The sequence below is a fragment of the Pan troglodytes genome, chromosome 15 (genome assembly GCF_028858775.2).
Source record: "Pan troglodytes isolate AG18354 chromosome 15, NHGRI_mPanTro3-v2.0_pri, whole genome shotgun sequence".
NCBI lineage: Eukaryota > Metazoa > Chordata > Mammalia > Primates > Hominidae > Pan > Pan troglodytes.
The window spans coordinates 68,472,592-68,489,038 of NC_072413.2; the positions used below are offsets into that span (position 1 = coordinate 68,472,592).

The following is a 16,447-nucleotide window of genomic DNA, read 5'->3' on the forward strand; positions in this document are numbered from 1 at the left end:
CCAAATAAGAAGGCCCACTTTCAATATTGTACTGGAAGTCCTAGCCAGATCAATTAGGTAAGAGAAAGAAGTAAAAGGCATCCAAATTGGAAAAGAGGAAGTCAAATTGGTCCTGTTTGCAGATGACTTCATCTTGTATAGAGAAAACCCTAAAGACTCCACCAAAAAACCTCTAGAAATAATAAACAAATTCAATTAAAAGTTACAGGCTACAAAATCAACATAAAAATTATTACCATTTCAATATGCTAATAGTGAACTATCTTAAAAAGAAATCAAGAAAACAATTTTATTTACAACCACAACAACAACAACAACAACAAACTCCTAGGAATAAACATAACCATGCAGGTGAAAGATTTCTACACTGAAAACTATAAAACTTTGATGAAAGAAACTGAAGAGGATACAAATAAGTAGAAGTGTTCATAGATTGGAAGAATTTATGTTTTTAAAATGGCCATACTACCCAAAGCAATGAGATTTAATACAATCCCTATCAAAATACCAATGACATTCTTCACAGATAAAGAAAAAACAAACCATAAAATTTATGTGAAATCATAAAAGATTCCATTGGAGTGTGAAGCTGGAGGCCTCACACTACCTGGCTTGAAAATATATTACAAAGCTATTGTAACCAAAACATCATGGTAGTGACATAGAAACTGATCCATAGACCAATAGAATAGAATGTAAAACCCAGAAACAATCCTTGACAAAGGTGCCAAGGACACACATTGGAGAAAAGACAGTCTCTTTAATAAATGATGCTAGCAAAATTGGATATTCTATGCAGAAGAATGAGACCAGATCCCTAACTCTCACCGTATACGAAAATTAACTTAAAATGGATTAAAATCTTAAATATAAAACACAAAAACTATGAAACTAGTAGAAGAAAACATAAAGAAAATCCTTCCCAATATTGGGCTGAATTTTTCAAGAATTTGGAAAAATAAGACCTCAAAAGCACAGGCAAAAAAAGCAAAGATACACAAACAGGATTATATCAAACTAAAATACTTTTGCACTGCAAAATAAACTATTAACAGAGTGAGGAGACAACCTGCAGAATGTAAAAAAATTTTAAGACTATTTATCTGACAAGAGGTTAATATACAGAATATATAAAGAACTTAAACAATTCAACAGCTAAAAACCAAATACCTCAACCTAATAATGGGCAAAAATACCTGAATCGACATTTTTAAAAAGAAGATATACAAATGGTCAATAGGTATATGAAAAAATGCTCAACATCACTAATCATCAGAGAAATGCAAATCAAAACCAAAGGGAGATAACACCTCACTTCAGCTAGGATGGCTATTATCAAAAAGATTTTTTAAAAATGCTGGCAAGGATAGAGAGAAAGAATACTCATATGCTGTTGGTGGGAATGTAAAGTAGTACAGCCATTATGGAAAACAGTATGGAGGTTCCTCAGAAAAAAGTAAAAATAGAACTACCATATGACCTCACAGTCCCACTGCTGAGTTTATACCCAGAATAAAGGAAATCAATATGTTGAAGAGATATCTGCACTCTCATGTTTATTGCAGCACTATTCACAATAGCCAAGATATGAAACATATCTAAGCGTCCATCAATGGATGAATGGATATTGAAAGTGTGGTATATATACACAATGGGACACTATTCAGCCATAAAAACGAATGAAATCCTACGATTTGAGACAACATGAATGAACCTGGAGGAGATCATGATACATGAAATAAGCCAGACACAGAAAAGACAAGCACTGCATGATCTCACTCATACATGGAATCTATTTTTTTTAAGCTGATATCACAGAAGCAAAGAATAGAACAGTGGTTACCAAAGACTTCAGATAGAGGAAAAGAGGAGGATAGGAGAAGTTGGTCAATGGGTAGGAAGTTACAATTAGATAGAAGGAGTAAATTCTGGTGTTCTATTGCACAGTATCATGACTATGGTTGACATTAAAATATTGTATATTACAAAATAGCTAGAAGAGAGGCTTTTGAAGGTTCTCACCTTAAGGAATGTAAATGCATGAGGTGATACATACACTGACTACCCAGATTGGATCATTATACAACATAGATATGTATCAAAACATTAAATTGTACTCCATACATATATACAATTACAACATTTCAATTAAATAAATAAATAACTTTTTAAAAGAACTTTAAAACTTCTGGAAACCAATATAGGAGAAAACGTATACGACTTTGGATTTGGCAATGAGTTTTATATACCATACAAAAAGCATGAATGTTCCTTGAATGAACAAAATGATCAGTTGGACTTTTTTAAAATGAAAAACTTCAGTTCTGTAAAAAGCACTGTTAAGAGAATGGAAAGACAAGCCATGAACTGGAAGGAAATATTTGCAAAGCACATATCTGATGAAACATTTGTATCCAAAATATAGATAGAACTCTTAAAACTCAACAGTAAGAAAAAACAACCCATTAAGTAATAAGCAAAAAATCTGAACATATACTTCACCAAAGAAGATATACAGATAACAAATAAGCATATTTATGGATGCTCAACATCACATGTCATTAGGGAATTGCAAATTAAAACCACAATGAGATACCACCACACATAATCTATTAGAATGGCTACAATCTAAAACACCAACAACACGAAATGATGGTAGGGTTGTGGAGCAACAGAAACTCTCTCCTTCATTGCTGGCGGGAATGCAAAATGATACAGCCAATTTGGAAGGCATTTTGGCAGTTTCTTACTAAGCTAAACATTGTCTTACCATATAATCCAGTTATCACACTCCTAGGTATTTACACAAATGTATTGAAAACTTATGTCCACAAAAATCTGTGTACATATATCTATAGCCGATTTACTCATAATTGATAAAAATTGAAAGCAACAAAGATATCCTTGAATAGGTGTAATGCTGACATACTTTTATGTTTCCAATGTTGTAAAAGGCGATACTATAGAGATTAAAAATATCAGTGGCTTCCAGAGTTGGGGGGGCAGTGTTAAAGAGATGGAATGAATAGCTGGCATACATGGGATTTTTATGGAGTGAAACTATTCTGTATTGTGCTGCAATGGTAGATACATGACATGTGTTTTTCAAATCCATAGAAATGTACAACACAAAGGGTGAACCTCAATGTAAACTATGAATTGAGTTAGTAACAATGTATTGATATTGATTCATCAATTGTATCAACTGTACCTACCAATGCAAGATGTTAATAATAGGGGAGAATGTGGGTAGGGGAGAAAGGAAGTAAATGGAAGCTTCCTGTACTTTCTATTCAGTTTTTCTGTAAGCCTAACAATGTTCCAAAAAATAAAGTATATTAATTTAAAAAATTAAAAAATAACCCAATGTGAAAGCAGGAGCAGAGGGGGAGCAATATGGTGGAACAGAAGGCTCTACCAATTGTCACCACTGCAAGAACACCAATTTAACAACTATCTACACAGAAAAAAAAACAAAAACAAAAAAAACCTTCATAAGAACCAAAAATCACAAGAGCACTCCTAGTACCTGGTTTTATCTTCATATTACTTTGTATCCCTGAAAGAGGGACCGAAGAAATAGAAAAAAACAGTCTTGAATTCCCGACACCACCACTCCTGCCCCAGGCAACTGTAGTGGGGTGCAGAGAGCATCTCTGGATGCTGGGGGAGAGAGAGCACAGCAATTGGAGGGATTAAACTCAGTGCTGTCCTGTTAGACCAGAAAGGAAAATCAGACTAAACTCAGCTGACACTTGCCCATAGAGGGAGCATTTAAATAAGCCCTAGCCAGAGGGGAACTGCTAGTCCTAGCAGTCTGTACTTGAGTACCTGCAAACCTCACCACTGAGGGCTACAGTGCTGCATGTCTCTAAGTAAATTTGAAAGGCAGTATAGGCTATAAGGACTGCAACTCTAAGATAAGTCCTAGTGCTGAACTAGGCCCAGAGTCAGTGGACTGGGTTGGTGGTGGGGGAGAAGGGGGTGGGGGACACGTGACCAACTGAGACACCAGCCAGGGTGGCTAAGGGAGTGCTGGCATCACTCCTCCTCTAAAATCAGACTTCACAGCTTGCAAGAGACCTGGTTGTCCTTCCTTCCACTTGAGGAGAGGAGTGGGAAGAATGGGGAGGACTTGTTTTGCAACTTGGATATCAGCTCAGCCACAGGATAGGGCACTGGCCAGAGTCATGAGGCCCCCATTTCAGGCCCTAGCTCTTGGACAACATTTCTAGACACATCCTGGGCCAGAAGGAAACCTGCTGCCTTGAAGAAAGGGGCCTAGACATGGAAGCATTCATCACCTGCTAACTACAGAGCCCTTAAGCCCTGAATAATCAGCAGCAATACCCAGGTACTATGTCAAGAATCTTGGGTGAGCCTCTGAGACTTGCCAGCTTCAGGTGAGACATAGCACATTACCAGTTGTGGTGGCTATTGGGAGAAACTCCTTCTGCTTGAAAAAAGCAGAGGGAAAAGTAAAGGGGAGTTTGTCTTCTACCTTACGTAACAGCATGGCCACAGAGAAGTAGAGCACCAAGTGGGCTCTTGGGGTCCTTGATTCCAGGACTGGATTCTTGGATGGCATTTCTGGACCTGCCCTGGGCTGGAGGGGAGCCCACTGAAGGGTGAGTCCCAGGCCAGGCAGCATTCACCACAGCTGACTTAAGAGCCCTTGAGCCTTAAGGGAACATTACCAGTAGTCTGGCAGTACTCCCTGTGGCATGTGATGGTGGTGGCTATGGAGTGAGGCTCCTCTGCCTTTGGAAAGGGGAGGGAATAGTGAAAAAGATTGCATCTTGTAGTTTGAGTCCCAGCTCAGCTGCAGTAAAATAGAACACCAGGTAGGCTGCTAAAGCTTTTGACTCTAGTCCTCAACTCCCAGAGAGCATCTCTGGACCCACCTGAGGTTTTGAGGAACTTGCTTTCCTGAAGTAAAAAAAAAAAACACAAGCCTGGGTGGCTTTTCCACCTGCTAATTGTACAGCCCCAGGACCTTGTGTAAACACAGACAGTAGCAAGGGATTGGTTACAGCAGGCCTTGGGTGAGACTCAGTGCTGTTCTGGCTGCAGGTCTGACCCAACAAAGTCACAGTGGTGGTGGCCACAGGGGTGCTTGTGTCACTTCACTCCCAAGCCTCAACTCTTGCCCTTTGTGCACCTACAGGCTTAACACCACATAGAAGTCTTGGCAGCTTCCAGCTTGCACCCTCTGGAGCAGTGATCTGAGACATATCTGGGGCTCTTTTAGCCACAGCTGGAGCTGGAGTGGCTGGAATGCAGGGAGCAGTGTCCTTAGGTTGCACAGGGCAGTGAGGCCTGAAGACCGAGGCCCAGCCCATGAAACCATTTTTCCCTCCTAGGTTTCTGGGCCTGTGATGGGAGGGGCTGCCGTGAAGGTCTCTGAAATGCCCTGGAGGCATTTTCCCCATTGTCTTGGCTATGAACATTTGGCTCCTCTTTACTTATGCAAATTTCTGCAGCCAGCTTGGGCTTAAATTCCTCCCCTGAAAATGAGTTTTTCTTTTCTACCACATAGCCAGGCTGCAATTTTCTACACTTTCATGCTCTGCTTCCTTTTAAATATAAGTTCAAGTTTCAATTCATTTCAGTGCTTATGCAAATGAGCATAAGCTTTTAGAAGCAGCCAGGCCACAGCTTGAATGCTTTGTTACTTAGAAATTTCTTCCACCTGGCCAGACACGGTGGCTCATGCCTATAATCTCAGCATTTTGGGAGGCTAAGGTGGGTAGGTCGCTTTGAGCTCAGGAGTTTGAGACCAGCCTGGGCAACACAGCAAAATCCTTTCTCTATAAAGAATATAAAAATTAGCTCTGTGTGATGGTGTGAACCCGTAGGCCCAGCTAGTTGGGAGGCTGAGGCTGGAGAATTGCTTGAGCCTGGGAAGCAGAGGTTGCAGTGACTGAGATCACGCAACTGCATGCTAGCCTGGGTGACAGAGTGAGACCCTGTCTTATAAAAAAAAATTTCTTTTGCCAGATAACGTAAATCATCTCTGTCAAGTTCAAAGTTCCACAGATCTCTAGAGCAGCGGCACAAAAATGCCACCAGTCTCTTTGCTAAAGCAGAACAAGAGTGACCTTTATCCCAGTTCCCAATAAGTTCCTCATCTCCATTTGAGACCTCCTAAGTCCAGACTTCACTGTCCATATCTGTATTAGTCCATTCTCACACTACTATAAAGATACAACCTGAGACTAGGTAATTTATAAAGGAAAGAGGTTTAATTGACTCACAGTTCTGCAGGCTTAGCAGGAAGCATGGTTAGGAGGCCTCAGATAACTTACAATCATGGTGGAGGACTAAGGGAAAGCAAGCACATCTTACATGGTGGCAGGCAAGAAGCATGAGAGCCATGGAAACGTCTACTTATAAAATCATCAGATCTCATAAGAACTCACTATCATGAGAAAAGCATGGGGGAACCACCCCCATCATCCAATCACCTCCCACCAGGTCCTTTCCTCAACACATGGGGATTACAATTTGGATTACAATTCAAGATAAGATTTGGGTGGGGACACAGAGCCAAACCATATCATTCTGCCCCGTCCTTTCCCAAATCTCATGTCCTAACATTCCAAAACCAATCATGCCTTCCCAACAATACTCCAAAGTCTTAATTCATTCCAGCATTAACTCAAAAGTCCAAATCCATAGTCTCATCTAGTAAAACCAAAAACAAGTTAGTTACTTCCAAGATACAGTTGGGGTACAGGCATTGGTTAAATGTTCCCATTCCAAATGAGAGAAATTGGCCAAAATAAAGGAGCTACAAGACCCATGCAAGTTCAAAACCCAGAGTGTCTGTGGCTTTTTCAGGTACACAGTGCAAGCTGTCAGTGGGTCTGGGGTCTGGAGGATGGTGGCCCTCTTCTCACAGCTGCACTAGAAAGTGCCCCCGTGGGGACTCTGCATAGGGGCTGCAACCCCACATTTCTCTTCGGCACTGACCTAGCAGAGGTTCTCCATGAGGGCTCCACTCCTGCAGCAGACTTCTGCCTGGACTTCCAGGCATTTCCATACATCCTCTAAAATATAGTTGGAGGTTCCCAAACCTCAGCTCTTGCCTTCTGTGCATCCACAGGCCCAACACCATGTGGAAACTGCCAAGGCTTGGGGCTTGCACCCTCTGAAGCAATGCTAAGCCATACCTTGGCCCCTTTTAGCCACTGCTAAGGCTGGAGTGGCTGGGACATGGAGCACCAAGTCCCGAGGCTGCACAAAGCAGCAGGTCCCTGGCCTGGCCCACAAAACCATTTTTCCCTCTTAGGCCTCCAGGCCTGTGATGGGAGAAGCTTCCCAGTAGGTTTCTGACATGCCTTGGAGACATTTTCCCCATTGTCTTGGCTATTAACATTTGGCTCCTCATTACTTATGTAAATTTCTGCAGCCATCTTGACTTTCTTCCCAGAAAATGGGTTTTACTTTTATACCACATGGTCAGACTGCAAATTTTCCAAACTTTTATGTTCTGATTTCCTTTTAAACATAAGTTCCTCATCTCCATCTGAGACCAGCTCAACCTGGACTTCATTGTCCATATCACTATCAACATTTTGGTCAAAACCATTCAGTAAGTCTCTAGGAAGCTCCAAACTTTCCCACATCTTCCTGTCTTCTTCTGAGCTCTCCAAACTGTTCCAACCTCTGCCCATTACCCAGTTCCAAAGTTGCTTCCACACTTTCAGGTTATCTTTATAGCAGTACCCTATTCTACCAGTACCCATTTACTGTATTAGTCCATTATCCCATTGCTTTAAAGATACTACCTGAGACTGGGTAATTTATAAAGGAAAGAGGTTTAATTCAGTCACAGTTCTGCAGGATTAATAGGAAGCATGGATAGGAGGCCTTAGGAAACTTACAATCATGGCAGAAGGGGAAGGGGAAGCAAGCACGTCTTACATGGGGGCAGGTGAGAGATGCAAGAGCAGGGGAAGCTTCTACTTATAGAACCATCAAGTCTTGTGAGAACTCACTATTATGAGAACAAGATTGAACCATGGGCCAGGCATAGTGGTTCATGCTTGTAATCCCAGTACTTTGAGAGGCCAAGGTGGGTGGATCACTTGAGGCCAGGAGTTCGAGACCAACCTGGCCAACATGGTGAAATCCTGTCTCTACTAAAAGTACAAAAAATTAGCCAGGCATGGTGGCACGTGCCTGTAATCCCAACTACTTGGGTGGCTGAGGCACAATAATTGCTTGAGCCTAGGAGGTGGAGATTGCAGTGAGCTGAGACCACACCACTGCACTCCTTTTTTTTGAGACTCTGTCTCAAAAAAACCAAATTGAACCATGAAGAAATCCAAAACCTGTCCAGAACAAAACCAAGTAATGAGATTGAAGCTGTAATAAAAAGTCTCCCAGTAAAGAAAAGCCTGGCACTCAATGGTGACACTGCTGAATTATACCAAACATTAAAGTAGTACTAATACCAATCCTACTCAAACTATCTGAAAAGTAGAGGAGAAGAGAATACTTCTAGACTCTTTCTATAATGCCAGTATTACCCTGATACCAAAGACACATCAAAAAAAAAAAACACTACTGGCAAATATCTCTGATAAATATTGATGCAAAAATCCTCAACAAAATACTAGCAAACCTAATTCAACAGCACATTAGAAAAATCATTCATCATGACCAAGGGGGATTTACGTCTGGGATGCAAGGACAGTCCAATACATGCAAAACAATCAATGTGATACATCAGATCAGCAGAATGAAGGATGAAAACCATATGATCATTTCAACTGATGCTAAAAAAGCATTTGATAAAATTTAACATCCCTTCATAATAAAGACTCAAAAAACTAGGTATAGAAGGAACATACCTCAACATAATAAAAGCCATATATGACAGACTCACAGCTAGTATATACTGAATGGGAAAAGTCAGAAAGCCTTTCCTCTAAGGTCTAGAACATGACAAGGATGCCCACTTTCACCATTGTTATTCAACATAGTACTGGAAGTCCTAGCTAGAGCAACCAGACAAGAGAAGGAAAGAAAGGGCATCCAAATTGAAAAGGAAGAAGTCAAATGATCCTTGTTTACAGATGATATAATTTTATATTTGGAAAAACCTAAAGACTCCACAATAAAACTGTTGGAACTGATAAACAAATTCAGTAAAATTGCAGAATACAAAATCAACATCCAAAAATCTGTAGCATTTCTATATGCCAACAGTCAACAATCTGAAAAAGAAATTTACAAAGTAATTCCATTTGCAGTAGCAACAAAAATTTAACTACCTAGGAATTAACCAAAGAAATGAAAGATGTCTATAATGAAAACTATAAAGCACTGATGAAATAAATTGATGAGGACACCAAAAAATAGAAAATATTCCATGTTTATGAATTGAAAGAATCAAAATGGTTAAAATGTGCATACTACCCAAAGGAAACTCCAGACTCAGTGCAATGCCTATCAAAATACCAATAAGATTCTTCACAGAAATAAAAAAATCATAAAATTTATATAGAATTTATATTTTTATCATCTGTGAAGATTATTCAAAGGAAAAAAAAAAGGCAGGATGCAGGGGCTCATGCCTGTAATGCCAGCACTTCAAGAAGCCGAGGTGAGTGAATTGCTTGAGCTCAGAAGTTTGAAACCAGCCTGGGCAACATGGCAAAACCCTGTCTCTACAAAAAAATACAAAAATTAGTCAGGTGTGGTGGCATGCGCCTGTAGTCCCAGCTACTCAGGAAGCTGAGGTGGGAGGATGGCTTAAGCCTGGGAGGCAGAGGTTGCAGTGAGCCAGGATTGCATCACTGAACTCCAGAGTGGGTGACAGAGCAAGACCCTGTCTCAAAAAAAAAAAAAAAAATTGAGAAATAGACAAAACAATCCTAAATTCTGTGGAACCACAGAATAGCCAACACTATCCTAAGCAAAAATAACAAAACTGGAGGAATCACATTACCTGACTTCAAATTATACTACAAAGCTATAGTAACCAAAATGACATGGTACTGGTGTAAAAACAGACACATAGGACAATGGAACAGAATAAAGAACCCACAAACAAATCATCACACCTACAGTGAAGTCATTTTTTACAAAGGTGCCAGGAACATACACTGGGGAAAAGACAGTCTCTTCACTGAATGGTGCTAGGAAAACTGGATATCCATATGCAGAAGAATGAAACTAGGCCCCTATGTCTCAATGTATTCAAAAATAAAATCAAAACGGGTTAAAGACTTATATCTAAGACCTCAAACTATGAAATTACTACAAGAAAATATTGGGGAAATTCTCCAGGACAATGCTCTGGGCAAAAATTTCTTGAGGCATACCCCACAAGCACAGGCAATCAAAGCAAAAATGGACAAATGAGATCACGTCAAGTTAAAAAGCTTCTGCAAAGCAAAGGAAACCGTCAACAAAATGAAGAGACAACCCACAGAATGGAAGAAAATATTTTCAAACTACCTATCTGACAAGGGATTAATAACCAGAATATATAAGGAGCTCAAACAACTCTATAGGAAAAAAAATCTAACAATCCAATTAAAAAATGGGCAAAAGATCTGAATAGACCTTTCTCAAAAGGAGACATACTAATGGCAAGCAGGTGTATGAAAATATGCTCAACATCATTGATCATCAGCAAATCAAAACTATAATGAGATATCTTTTTACCCTAGTTAAAATGGCCTTTATCTTAAAGACAGGCAATAACCAATGCTGGTGAGGATGTGGAGAAAAGGGAAACCTCGTACACTGTTGGTGGGAATGCAAATTAGTAAATCACTATGGAGAACAGTTTGGGGGTTCCTCACAGAAATGAACATAGAGCTACCATATGATCCAGCAATCCCACTCCTGGGTATATACTCAAAAGAAAGTAAACAGTATATCAAAGAGATATCTGCACTCCTATGTTTGTTCCAGCACTGCTTACAATAGCTAAGATTTGGAAGCAACCTAAGTGTCCATTAACAGATGAATGGATAAAGAAAATGTGGTACATATACATAATGGAGTACTACTCAGCCATTAACAACGAGCTCCTGTAATTTTCATTTGCAGCAACATGGATGGAACTGGAGGTCATGTTAAGTGAAACAAGCCAGGCACAAACATCCCATGTTCTCGCTTATCTGTGGAATGTAAAAATCAAAACAATGGAACTTGTGGACACAGAGCAGCAGTAGAATCGTTACCAGAGGCTGGGAAGGGGACGTGGTGGCGGAGGGGAGGTTGGGATAGCTAATAGGTTTTAAAAAATAGAAAGAATGAATAAGACCTACTATTTGATATCACAACAGGGTGCCTATAGTCAATAATAAATTAATTCTACATTTTAAAATAACTTAAAAAGCGTAATTGGATTGTTTGTAACACAAAGGAAAAATGCTAGAGGGAATGGATATTCCATTCTCCATGATGTGATTATTTAATATCGCATGCCTGTATCAAAACATCTCATGTACCCCACAAATGTATATACCTACTATGAACCCACAAAAATTAAAAAAAAAAAAACTAAAAAAACTAGCAATGCTCACTTTGGAAGCAAATACTAAAATTGGAATAATACACAGAATATTATCATGGCCCCTTGCACAAGGATGACACACAAATTTGTGAAGTACTCTATATTTTTATATTAAATAAAATTATTATTTAAAAATTTTTAAAAACTAAATAATTTTAATACACAGTTTGGAAAAACATGCTATATAGTTTCTAAGTAGCCCATAGTGAAAAATAACATAATAAATAATTTTTAATTTCCAAAAATAAAAGTAAAAATAGACCAATGCTGTAAGAACTGCTTCTTATAGCATAGTAAAAAGAAAAAAAAAAAAAAGGAGTGGCCAAGATGGCCGAATAGAAGCAGATAGTGTGCATGGCTCTCATGGAGAGGAAGAGAAGGGGTGAATAAATACAATACCTTCAATTGAAACATCCAGGTACTCGCACTGGGGTTAATCAAGGAAACAGCCTTACCCACAGAGAACAAACAAAAGCAAGACAGGACAATGGCCCAACTAGCAGCAACATGGAGCCATGGGATTCCTCCCTGCCCAGGGAAGCAGTGAGTGAATGAGCAGCCCTGGGAAACCATGCTTCTCCCACAGATCTTTGCAACTTGCTGGTCAAGAGGTCTCCTTGTGAACGCACTCCACCAGGGCCTTCAGTCTTCAGTTTGACAGACAGAACTAGGTGGAGTCTTGGCATAGCAGCTGCTCAGGCATGCATGGAGACCCTGCAGCCTTAGATGCTGAGGCTTTCTAGAAAACGTAGCTGCAGCTCCAGCAAAGTGGGAGGTTAGACTCCTGTGCATGTCCCTAGGAAAGAGGATGAATCCAGGGGGCTGAGCAGCAACAGCCCACGGACCCCACTTCCACAGCACCTCACAAGATAAGACCCACTGACTTGGAATTCCAGCAGCTACCAGTAGTGGCATTGCACCTCCCTAAGAAGGAGATCCCTGGGGTTGGGGTGGGCCACCACCATTGCTGTTCAGGCACCTTAGTCATTCCAGCCTTCAGGCTTTAGAGAGTCTGAGCTGACCTGGGGCAGAAGGGATCCCCCAGAACAGTACAGCCACTCTACCAAAATGTGGCCAGACTGCTGCTTTAAGCAGGTGCCCAATCCTGTTCCTCCTTACTGAGCAGGACCTCCCAACTCAGGCCTCAAGCCACCCCACCTAGGCACTCCAACCAACAGAGATCTGAATTACTCTTGGCATGGCACTCCCAGAGGGAGGGGAAGGCCACCATCTTTACTGTTTGGGTGACTTAGCTATTCCAGCCTTTGGACTTTGGAGTGTCTGGGGTGACTGGGCCCTGAAGTGGACCCCCAGTGCTGCACAGAAAAGCTGCTCTACAAAAACGTGGCCAGACTGCTTTTTAAAATGGGTCCTGATCCCATTCCTCCTTACTGGGCAGGACCTCCCAACCAGGGTCTCTAGCCACTTCCTATAGGTGTCTTTGGGCCAGCAACAGGTCCATACCTCCCTTGGCAAAGCTCCCAAGGGAACTGCCCTTGCCACCCTCAGATTAGTGAAGAAGTAGAGACCCTAAGTGCCTTATTCATACCTCCAGTGAGCTGCAGTTGACCCAAGGGGAGGACGTCAGTCCATCTCCCACGGGTCCCATATAGCCCCCATGGCTTGTCAACAGACAGGGAATCCCTGGCTTGGGCCCACAGCACAAACTCTCCATCTTGGGTTGACTGCACTGAGCAATTGCTGACCTGCATCTCTCTGAGTTGGAGTCCCAAGGAATCAAGCAAATGACCCTTGGCCACAACCACTACTAAGATCTCTTCCTCTGCGCCGCTAAGCTGGGAAAAGAACATAAACACTGAAATCACCCAAGAGCTGCAGTGGGCAGCCCAGGACTGCCAAATCGTGAACAACAGCCTGTACTTAAGGGGGAGAGGAACCACATTTTCAGAGCACTGAGAGGGAACATGACTGCAACTGCAGGAAAACACAGGGGAGCCACACAAAGGGGCAAGAGTCTACCAACTGACCAATAAGCCTAAGTGTCACCTGCTGGATCACACCCCAAGGCTTCAACACCAAAAATACCTCATTAACATACCTCCCTCTGAAATCAGAGACAAGAAGTCAGCTTCAAATAAAGACCCTACACAATGTCTTGGTCCAGTGAAAACATCCAGAAAAGAAATCTATTGACTGTGTTCCATCTGCACTGCAGTTAAGGGAACACTCACACACACAGATGAGAAAGAACCAAGGTAAGAACTTCGGTACCTGTCATATTTCCTCCAAATGACTGCAGCAGTTCTCCAACAACAGTTCTTAACCAGGCTGCACTGGCTGGAATGACAGAAATAGAATTCAGAATATGGATAGGAACAAAGATCACCAAGACTCAGGAGGATGGCAAAACTCAATCCAAGGAAAATGGAAATCACAATGAAGTGATATAGGAGATGAAGAATGAAATAACAAGTATAAAAAAGAAACTAACAGGTCTGGCAGAGCTGAATAACACAAGAATTTCACAATGCAATCACAAGTATTAAGAGCAGAATAAATCGAGCTGAAGAAAGAATTTCAGGCTGGGCACAGTGGCTCACGCCTGTAATCCCAGCATGTTGGCAGGCTGAGGCAGCCAGATCATCTGAGGTCAGGAGTTCGAGACCAGCCTGGCCAAAATGGTGAAAGCCCCTCTCTACTAAAAATACAAAAATTAGCTGGGCATGGTGGCAGGTGCCTGTAATCCCAGCTACTTGGGAGGCTGAGGCAGGAGAATTGCTTGAATCCAGGAGGCAGAGGTTGCAGTGAGCCAAGATTGCACCACTGCACTCCAGCCTGGGCAACAAGAGCAAAACTGTCTCAAAACAAAACAAAACAAAACAAAAAACAAAAACAAACAGAATTTCAGAACTTGAAGACTGATTCTCTGAAATAAGACAGTCAGACAAAAATAAAGAAAAAGGAATTTTAAAAGTGAACAAATTCTTTGAGAAGTATGGGATTATGTAAAGAGGCCAAATCTATGAATCACTGGTGTCCCTGAAAGGGAGGGGGAGAAACCAAACAACTTGGAATATATATTTCAAGATATCATCCATGAAAATTGTCCCAATCTTGCTAGGGAGGCCAACAGTAAAATTGAGGAAACACAGAGAACTCCTGCAAGATTCTACATAAGATCATTCCGAAAATCAAGGATTTTCCAAGGTTGAAATCAAAGAAAGAATGTTAAAGGCAGCTAGAGAGAAAGCACAGGTCACCTACAAAAGGATCCCCATCAGTGGGATATCACCACTGATCCCACAGAAATACAAACTACCATCAGGGAATACTAAAAACACCTCTACACAAATAAACTAGAAAATCTAGAAGAAACAGATAAATTCCTGGACACATACACCCTCCCAAGACTAAAGCAGGAAGAAGTTGAATCCCTGAATAGACCAATAACAAGTTCTGAAATTGAGGCAGTAATTAATAGCCTACCAACCAAAACAAGCCCAGGACCAGACAGATTCACAGAAAAATTTTACCAGAGGTACAAAGAGGAGCTGGTACCATTCCTTCTGAAACTATTCCACACAATAGAAAAAGAGGGACTCCTCCCTAACTCATTTTATGAGGCCAGCATCATCCTGATACAAAAACCTGGCAGAGACACAACAAAAAAAGAAAATTTCAGGCCAGTATCCCTGATGAACATCGATGCAAAAATCCTCAATAAAATACTGGCGAACAGAATCCAGCAGCACATCAGAAAGCTTATCCACCACGATCAAGTCAGCTTCATCACTGGGATGCAAGGCTGGTTCAACATATGCAAATCAATAAATATAATCCATCACAGAAACAGGACCAATGATAAAAACCGCATGATTATCTCAATAAATGAAGAAAAGGCTTTGATAAAATTTAACACCCCTTCATGCTAAAAACACTCAATAAACTAGGTATTGATGGAACATATCTCAAAATAATATGAGCTATTTCTAACAAACCCATAGCCAATATCATACTGAATGGGCAAAAGCTGAAAGTACTCCCTTTGAAAACCAACATAAGACAAGGATGACCTCTCTAACCACTCTTATTCAACATAGTGTGGAAGTTCTGGCTAGGGCAATCAGGTCAGAGAAATTTTAAAAAGCATATTCAAATAGGAAGACAGGAAGTCAAATTATTTCTCTTTGCAGATGAAATGATTGTATATTTAGAAAACCCCATCATCTCAGCCCAAAATCTCCTTACTTTGATAGGCAACTTGGGTAAAGTCTCAGGATACAAAATCAATGTGCAAAAATCACAAACATTCCCATACACCAATAATAGACAAACAGGGAGCCAAATCGTAAGTGAACTCCCATTCACAATTTCTACAAAGAAAATAAAATACCTAGGAATACAAGTTACAAGGGACATGAAGGACTGCTTTAAGGAGAACTATAAACCACTGCTTAAGGAAATAAGAAAGAACACAAACAAGTGGAAAAACATTCCATATTCATGAATAGGAAGAATCAATATCGTGAAAATGGCCATACTGCCCAAAGTAATTTATAGATTCAATGCTATTTCCATCAAGCCATCATTGACTTTCTTCACAGAACTAGAAATAACTACCTTAAATTTCATATGGAATCAAAAATGAGCCTGTATAGCCAAGACAATCCTAAGCAAAAAGAACAAAGTGGGAGGCATCATGCTACCCGACTTCAAACAATACTACAAGGCTACAGTAACCATATACACCAATGGAACACAACAGAGGCCTCAGAAATAATGCCACACATCTACAACCATCTGATCTTTGACAAACCTGACAAAAACAAACAATGGGGAAAGGATTCCCTATTTAATAAATGGTGCTGGGAAAACTGGCTAGCCACATGCAGAAAACTGAAACTGGACCCCTTCCTTACACCTTATACAAAAATTAACTCAAGA

At 40.7% G+C, this 16,447-nt stretch overlaps 1 non-coding gene across 1 annotated transcript; it reads left to right on the forward strand.

Annotated features, from left to right (window-relative positions):
- Window positions 1–11,546: 11,546 nt before the first annotated feature.
- On the forward strand, window positions 11,547–11,650 carry LOC112205542 (U6 spliceosomal RNA). Its single transcript, XR_002939480.1, has one exon. It is a non-coding gene; the product is annotated as a U6 spliceosomal RNA (small nuclear RNA).
- The last annotated feature ends 4,797 nt before the right edge of the window (window positions 11,651–16,447 follow it).